Source organism: Orycteropus afer, unplaced genomic scaffold (assembly GCF_000298275.1).
Source record: "Orycteropus afer afer isolate SDZICR_OR568_19922 unplaced genomic scaffold, OryAfe1.0 scaffold00077, whole genome shotgun sequence".
In the NCBI taxonomy this organism is placed as follows: Eukaryota; Metazoa; Chordata; class Mammalia; order Tubulidentata; family Orycteropodidae; genus Orycteropus; species Orycteropus afer.
Genome location: NW_006921664.1, coordinates 7,852,291 through 7,859,026, shown reverse-complemented (window position 1 = coordinate 7,859,026; position 6,736 = coordinate 7,852,291).

Below are 6,736 nucleotides of genomic sequence, written 5' to 3'. Positions count from 1 at the left end.
TAAGGCAAATGGAAGAAATGACAAGATAAAAGAGCTGAACAGATTTCAAAGGGAAGCTTAAGAAGACAAAGTGAAGCATTATAATGAAATGTGCAAAGACCTGGAGTTAGAAAACCAAAATGGAAGAATATGCTTAGAATTTCTCAAGCTGAAAGAACTGAAAGAGAGAGAGAGAGAGAGCGATTATATGGGCAAACTATTGAATGATGCAGGAAGCATCAAAAGAAGATGGAAGGAATAAACAGTCACCATCCAAAAAGAATTGGTCAATGTTCAACTATTTCTGGAGGTAGCATATGATCAGATCAAGAACTAATGGTATTGAAGGAAGCAGTCCAAGCTGCACTGAAGGAACTGGCAAAATCAATGTTCCAGGAATTGAGAGAATACCCTTTGAGATGTTTCAACAAATAGATGCTATGCTGGAAGTGCTTACTTGTTTATGCCAAGAAATTTAGAAGACAGCTACCTGACCATCTGACTGAAAGAGATCCATATTTGTGCCCATTCCAAAGAAAGGTGATCCAACAGAAGTTATCAAACAATATCATTAATGTCACATGCAAGTAAAATTTTGCTGAAGATAATTCAAAAAGTTTCAGCAGTGTATTGACAGGGAAATTCCAGAAATTCAAGTTGGATTCAGAAGAGATCAAGAAATGAGGTTGCAGTGTAGTAAATTACTTAGTATGGCTTTTCTACCCATAAGTCATTGTAAACTCAGTGGTGGAATGAGCAACTGAGGAGCTGATTGTAAATGTTATCCATGTGGAGTATTTCTGTTGGGCGTGGCACAATACAATGTTCTGGGAGGTGCCCACTTTCTCTCAGGTGCTTAGAGTTCTGATGCTATGATTGGCTAGTTTGACCACCCTGCCGGGCTCAAAAGGAGGCCTCCTGGAGGCAGAACTCTCTCTCTGACTGCTGGTTGAGGAAGACGTGCTGCTGAAAGAGACACGCTCCCCTGAAAGAGACACGTGCTGCTGGGAAAGAGACACGAGAGACACGCATTGCTGAGTGAGATACCGAGGGACCAGCACTGCTGGGAAAGAGACTGTGAGAGACTCTTGGCTGAGGGACGTTGGGCTGGGAGAGAGACTGAGCATTCTTCCTGAACTTGAGTTGTAGCCTGGTGCTTCCCTAATAAACCCCATAATCTGTGAGTTCTGTGTGGCCACTGCAGTGAATTTATCAAACCCAGAAGAGAGGTGGTGGAGGAACGGTTGGTGAAAGGGCTGGAGGGAGGCAGCATGTCTGGCCTTGCAGTAATAGGCCTTGGGTACTGTTGGTAATCCTGTCTTCCTCTTGTGGGGTTAGAGGAGATCAGAACATGTGGCCTCCTTGTCGTTTTTGCAGAGGTATATCATTGTTGATGTCAGATGGATCTTGGCTGAAAGCAAAGAATACCAGGAAGATATTTATCCATGTTTTTTTGACTATGCAAAAACATTTGACTGTGTGAATCATAACAAATTATGGATAACATTGTGAAGAATGGTGTTCGGGCTACCGAGTACCACTCTGACAAGAATATACCATAAATGGGATGGCTTAAAGAAACAGGAATTTATTCTCTTACAGTTTGGAGGCTTTAAGTCCGAGTTCAAAGTGCCAGGCTCTAGGGGCTGGGTGAAAGCCCCTCAGTCTTGGACTTCTGCTCTGCCTCTTCCTTCCAGCCCACTGAAGTTAAACGTTTTTCTTCACTCAGCTGCTAGCTCCTGAGGCTGACAAGCCCAAGATGGACAAGTAAAAAGGCGCAGTCCCAATGTCACCAAACCACATGGCAGGCCATTAATTCAACTTCATTGAAAGTCCTAAGGTCAGCAGAGCATGGCAGGCTGCTGAACAACTAACTACACAGCTACATGCAGGGTTCAAGCATGCCATAAGCTAAAGACCATTCCCCAAGGCTTCTCCTTATGTACAGGAAGCACACTATCTCTAAGATAGCTACTCAGCTGCTCAAAGTAGATTCCACCATGGATTTGACTGCCAGTCTCATCATGGGGAATATTACATCCAGCTGCCCAGCCACTCAACAAGGCCCAGCCAAGATGACACACAAACTTAACTACCACAAATGGGAATTCTAGAACTCTTCATTGTGTTCATGAAGAACTTTACATAGACCAAGTGGCTGTTGTTCAAACAGAACAAGGGGATACTGCATGATTTAAAATCAGGAGGAGTGTGCATCAGGGTTGCTTCCTTCACTATACTTATTCACTTTTTATGCAGATCAAATAATCTGAGAAGCTGGACTATATGAAGAAGAACACAGCATCAGGTTTGTAGGAAGATTCATTACAACCTGTGACCTCACAACTGGGCCAATAAGCAACATCACCATAAAAGGAGAAAAGATTGAAGTTGTCAGGTATTTCATTTCACTTGGATCCATAATCAACACCTATGGAAGCAGTGGTCAAGAAATTAGACAACATATTGTACTCAGAAAATCTACTGCCAAAGACCTTTAATGATATCCTACAACTCATCTGGTTTTTGGTCATTGGTATTCAATGCATCAAATCTGTTCCTCAGATGGTCTTTAAATTCAGGTGGGATATAATCAAGGTCATATTTTGGCTCTTCTTTAAAGTGTTAAGAAGCAAAGGTGTCACTTTGAAGAGTAAGGTGAGCCTCACCCAAGCCATGGTGTACTCAACTGCCTCTTTTTTTTTTTTTTTTTGGCACATGAATGTGAAAGCAGGAAAATGAATAAGGAAGACCAAAGAAGAATTGAAGCCTTTAAATTAAGATGCTGGTGAAGAATACTGAAAATACCATGGATTGCCAGAAGAAGGAACAAATCTGTTCTGAAAGAAGTGCAGCCTTGAATGCTCCTCGGAAGCAAGAAGCCCAGACTACTTTGGTCATGTTGGACCATTCCCTGGAGAAGGATATCATGCTTGGTAAAGCAGAGTGTTAGCAAAAAGGGGGAAGACCCTCTACAAGATGGTTTGGCACAGTGGCTGCAACAATGAACTCAAGCATGGAAAGGATTGTGAAGATAGTGCATGACCAGGCAGGGTTTCCTTCTGTTGCACATAGGCACACAATGAGTCACAGCTGATTTGATGGTACCTAACAAAAACCAAAGTAAACTACTAACACTATAAAAGATCGAAGTGCCAGATATATAATGAAAAGTTTACCCAAAGTGAACGTCTCTACATACTTAATGAATTTATTCATATAAATTTAAATTTAAATTTAAATCCCATTTATATTTATCAATACTACAATTTCATAACTGTAAAGGCAAAATATTTCCAACTATGCTTCTAGAATTCATTCCACATTCTTTGGCTTCAAAAATGAGCCTTGCAATATAATCATGACAATGAGTGAAAGGTAATCTAATTAGGAATATTTTATAATCATTGAAATTCAAAGATCCTACAACTTAGGGGGAATATCTGCAGAATATGAATTGGGTGTGATAAATACTTAGTTTGAGAAGGTCTGGCAAAGTCAAATGTCCTCCAGTCTCTGTTGTCTTCAATTCTCAAGCATTACGGTACTTCTTCAATATGGTGTTAATTGACATTCTAGAAACAATAGCTTCTCTGTGAAGACTCTTGATACATGTAATAGTTCAATACCATTAAAGGCCAATGGACACCAGAAAGGAAAAAGTGTTGAGCTGGAAGAGGCATTAAGTCCAGGCTGAGTCTGTAGCTAAGGATCAGTATCTGACTCAATGGTTGACTCACCTATGACTTCACACATAATATTCTTCACTGTCTCATTGATTGTTCCCCCAAGAAGGAGAAGAATCACTACTTCAGACAGAGGTCAGAGAGATGATTAGGAAAATATTAGTAAATCTATCTGAAATTGCTGCAAATGTGGGTAAAAGATAACTACACACTAGTTACCCAAAGGAAATTATGTAAACAGGGAAAAACCGCATAAGTGATAGATAATGTCTAATGGCAATTAGTCCATAATGTTTCTAAGTAGAAAATATAATGGTCCTTTATTTTTCAAGACAATGGGGTAAAGCAGTTTTTTAAAAATATTTCACAATCTAAATGAAATATCATTTTTTTTTTTTTAATAGGAGACATCTAGGCATAGGGTAAGAAGCAAATCAATGAAGATTGTAAAACTCTTCTGTGCATGAAACCTGTTGTTGTTAGTGCCACTGGGACAGGTAAAGAATTGGGCTAACTGAATCAAGCTGCCTTTATCTCAGTATTCTTGCTGTGATTAACAAGCCAGACCCTTAGGCAAGATAAAGCTACATTTCAAAAGCCCCACAAGCCTGACCAATTAGTACCTCACCAGATGCAGAGTACTCACACTCACTGCCTAGAGTTAGATCTAACTCATAGCTACTCCTCCTTGGGTTTCCCAGGCATATCACTATGACAGTAGATTGCCCAACCTTCCTTCCAAGGAGTGGCTGGTAGGTTTGAACTGCCAGCCTTCTGGCTAGCTATCAAATGCCTTAGGCACAACACCACCAGATACAGAGTAAGTGCAGTAAAATTCAATGTGACAGAAAAAGTGACCTTCTACCAGAGGCAGTCAAGAATAAGAGTTCCTCGCTGGGACTTGAACCAGAGTGGGTCCAAGACATCTCACATGCACAACATCACAGAATAAGTCATGTCAAGCATCCCAGAAGCCTTCACAATGGGTTCCATCTTTCTTCCAACAGCTTTTGTGGTGGAATCCATCTGGTGGCCTCCTGCACATGCACTTGATTTTCATAACTCCACCTTATTACCAGAAACCCCTGCCATTTTATGAATAAAGATGATGCCTTTTCCCACCTGAAACACTTTGCAAACCTGAAGAATTCCTTTATGCAGAGAGAGACTGGAGGCTAGCATAGGCAGAAGCCCCTCTCTGTCTCTCCCTTCAAAGTCCTTCCCTTCTCCTTTCTCTTTAATAACCTTTGGTTTGTGTGGACATTTTGCCTCTCCTGTTCAATTCTGTGTCAGTAGAAGGCAAAGCCCCCTGCTCAGGGTCCCAAGATCCCCAGGAACATTGTCACATTGGTTCTGGCTCATAGCAACCTTGTGTGCAATGAACACAACACTGCCTGATCCTGTGCCACCCTCACAAACATTGCCATGCTTGAGCCTATCATCACAGCTGCTGTGTCAATACATCTCATTGAGGGTCTTTCTCTTTTTCTCAGACCCTCTACTTTACCTAGCAAGCTATCCTTCTCCAGAGACCAGTCTTTCCTGACAATATGACCAAAGTATGTGAGAAGTCTGGCCATTCTCACTTTGAAGAAGCATTCTGGCTCTACTTTCTCCAAGACAGATTTGCTCATTCTTCTAGCAGTCTATGGTACATTCAATATTCTTCACCAACACCACAATTCAATTGCATCAATTCTTCTGTGTTCTTCTTATTCATTGTCCTGCTTCCACATGCATATAAGCCTACTGTAAAGACCATGGTTTGGGTTAGGCACACCTTAGTCTTCAAAGTGATATCTTTGCTCTTCAACACTGTAAAGAGGTCTTTTGTAGTAGATTTGCCCAGTACAATACATCATTTGTTTCTTAACTCCTGCTTCTATGAGCATTGATGCATGAGACCTAGACTTAGTCATATAAACCTACCCAAGTAATGTTACTGTACCTCCTAAAATGAAGAAATGATTATTGAAGAAAATATTAACTTAAATCATCATCAAAACAGTGGCATAATATACTGTCATATGTTTTGAGATTTTTAAGATCAAGTAGTCAATGAACATACATAGATGAAGGACAAAGCTTTGTGAAGAAATAATAAATTATTTCTCTGTTGTTGTTCAAAACCCACCAGCCATTCCCCAGAAGGAAGATTGGGCAATCTACCTCTGTAGTGATACTGCCTCAGAAACCCAAGGAGGGGTCTCTATGAGTCGTATCTGACTTGATGGCAGTCAGTTTGGTTTTTTGGTTAAACACTGGAATCTCTGGGTGGCGCAAATGGTTAATGTCGTCAGTTGTTAACTGAAAGATTGGAGGTTTCAGTCTACCCAGAGGCACCTCTGAAGAAATGGATGGCTATCCACTGCCAAGAAATCAGTTATTAAAATCCCCATTGAGCATAATACTACTCCGCCACACTTGGGATCACCATGAGTTGGAGTCTACTCAATGACAACTTGTTGACCATTAGATGATTGCCTTATGCTTAAGCCTCTTCCCTCACAGTGGCTGAGTTATTGGTGATTTTTACCATGGTGCCCAATCCACACTGTGTGGTCCTTGATCTAACTCTTCAATGCATTTAGATATAAATTTACTTTTTAACTGAATCAACATATGTTACATCTTGGCTTCTTCGTTCTGAACTATTTTGGTTTTCTGCACAAGTATGCTTACTTTGGCTAAAGTCAAGACATTCTCATCATCTTGTTGGCCTTGTTCATTCTGCTAGCTCCTGGGAGCCATGATAGAGTAGTGACAAATATACTTCCAAATGGACAGAATATTTGATTGTTAATTTTGGAACTTGCAAGTAAGTTTCAGGAAAATTGATTTTCTTTAGTGACCTTATGCACCTACTCAACCCCTTATACAGCTCTGACCTGATTGTATTTATTTCTATGTTTAAGGTTCTTGTATATATGCCATAGAAAATTAATAGACTTAATGGAAATCATATTGTCTGATTGTTGTTGTTGTTGTTATGTGCCGTCGAGTCAGCCCTGACTCATAGCGACCCCTCCTTGGGTTTCCGAGGCAGTATCACTACGGAAGTAGGATTGCCC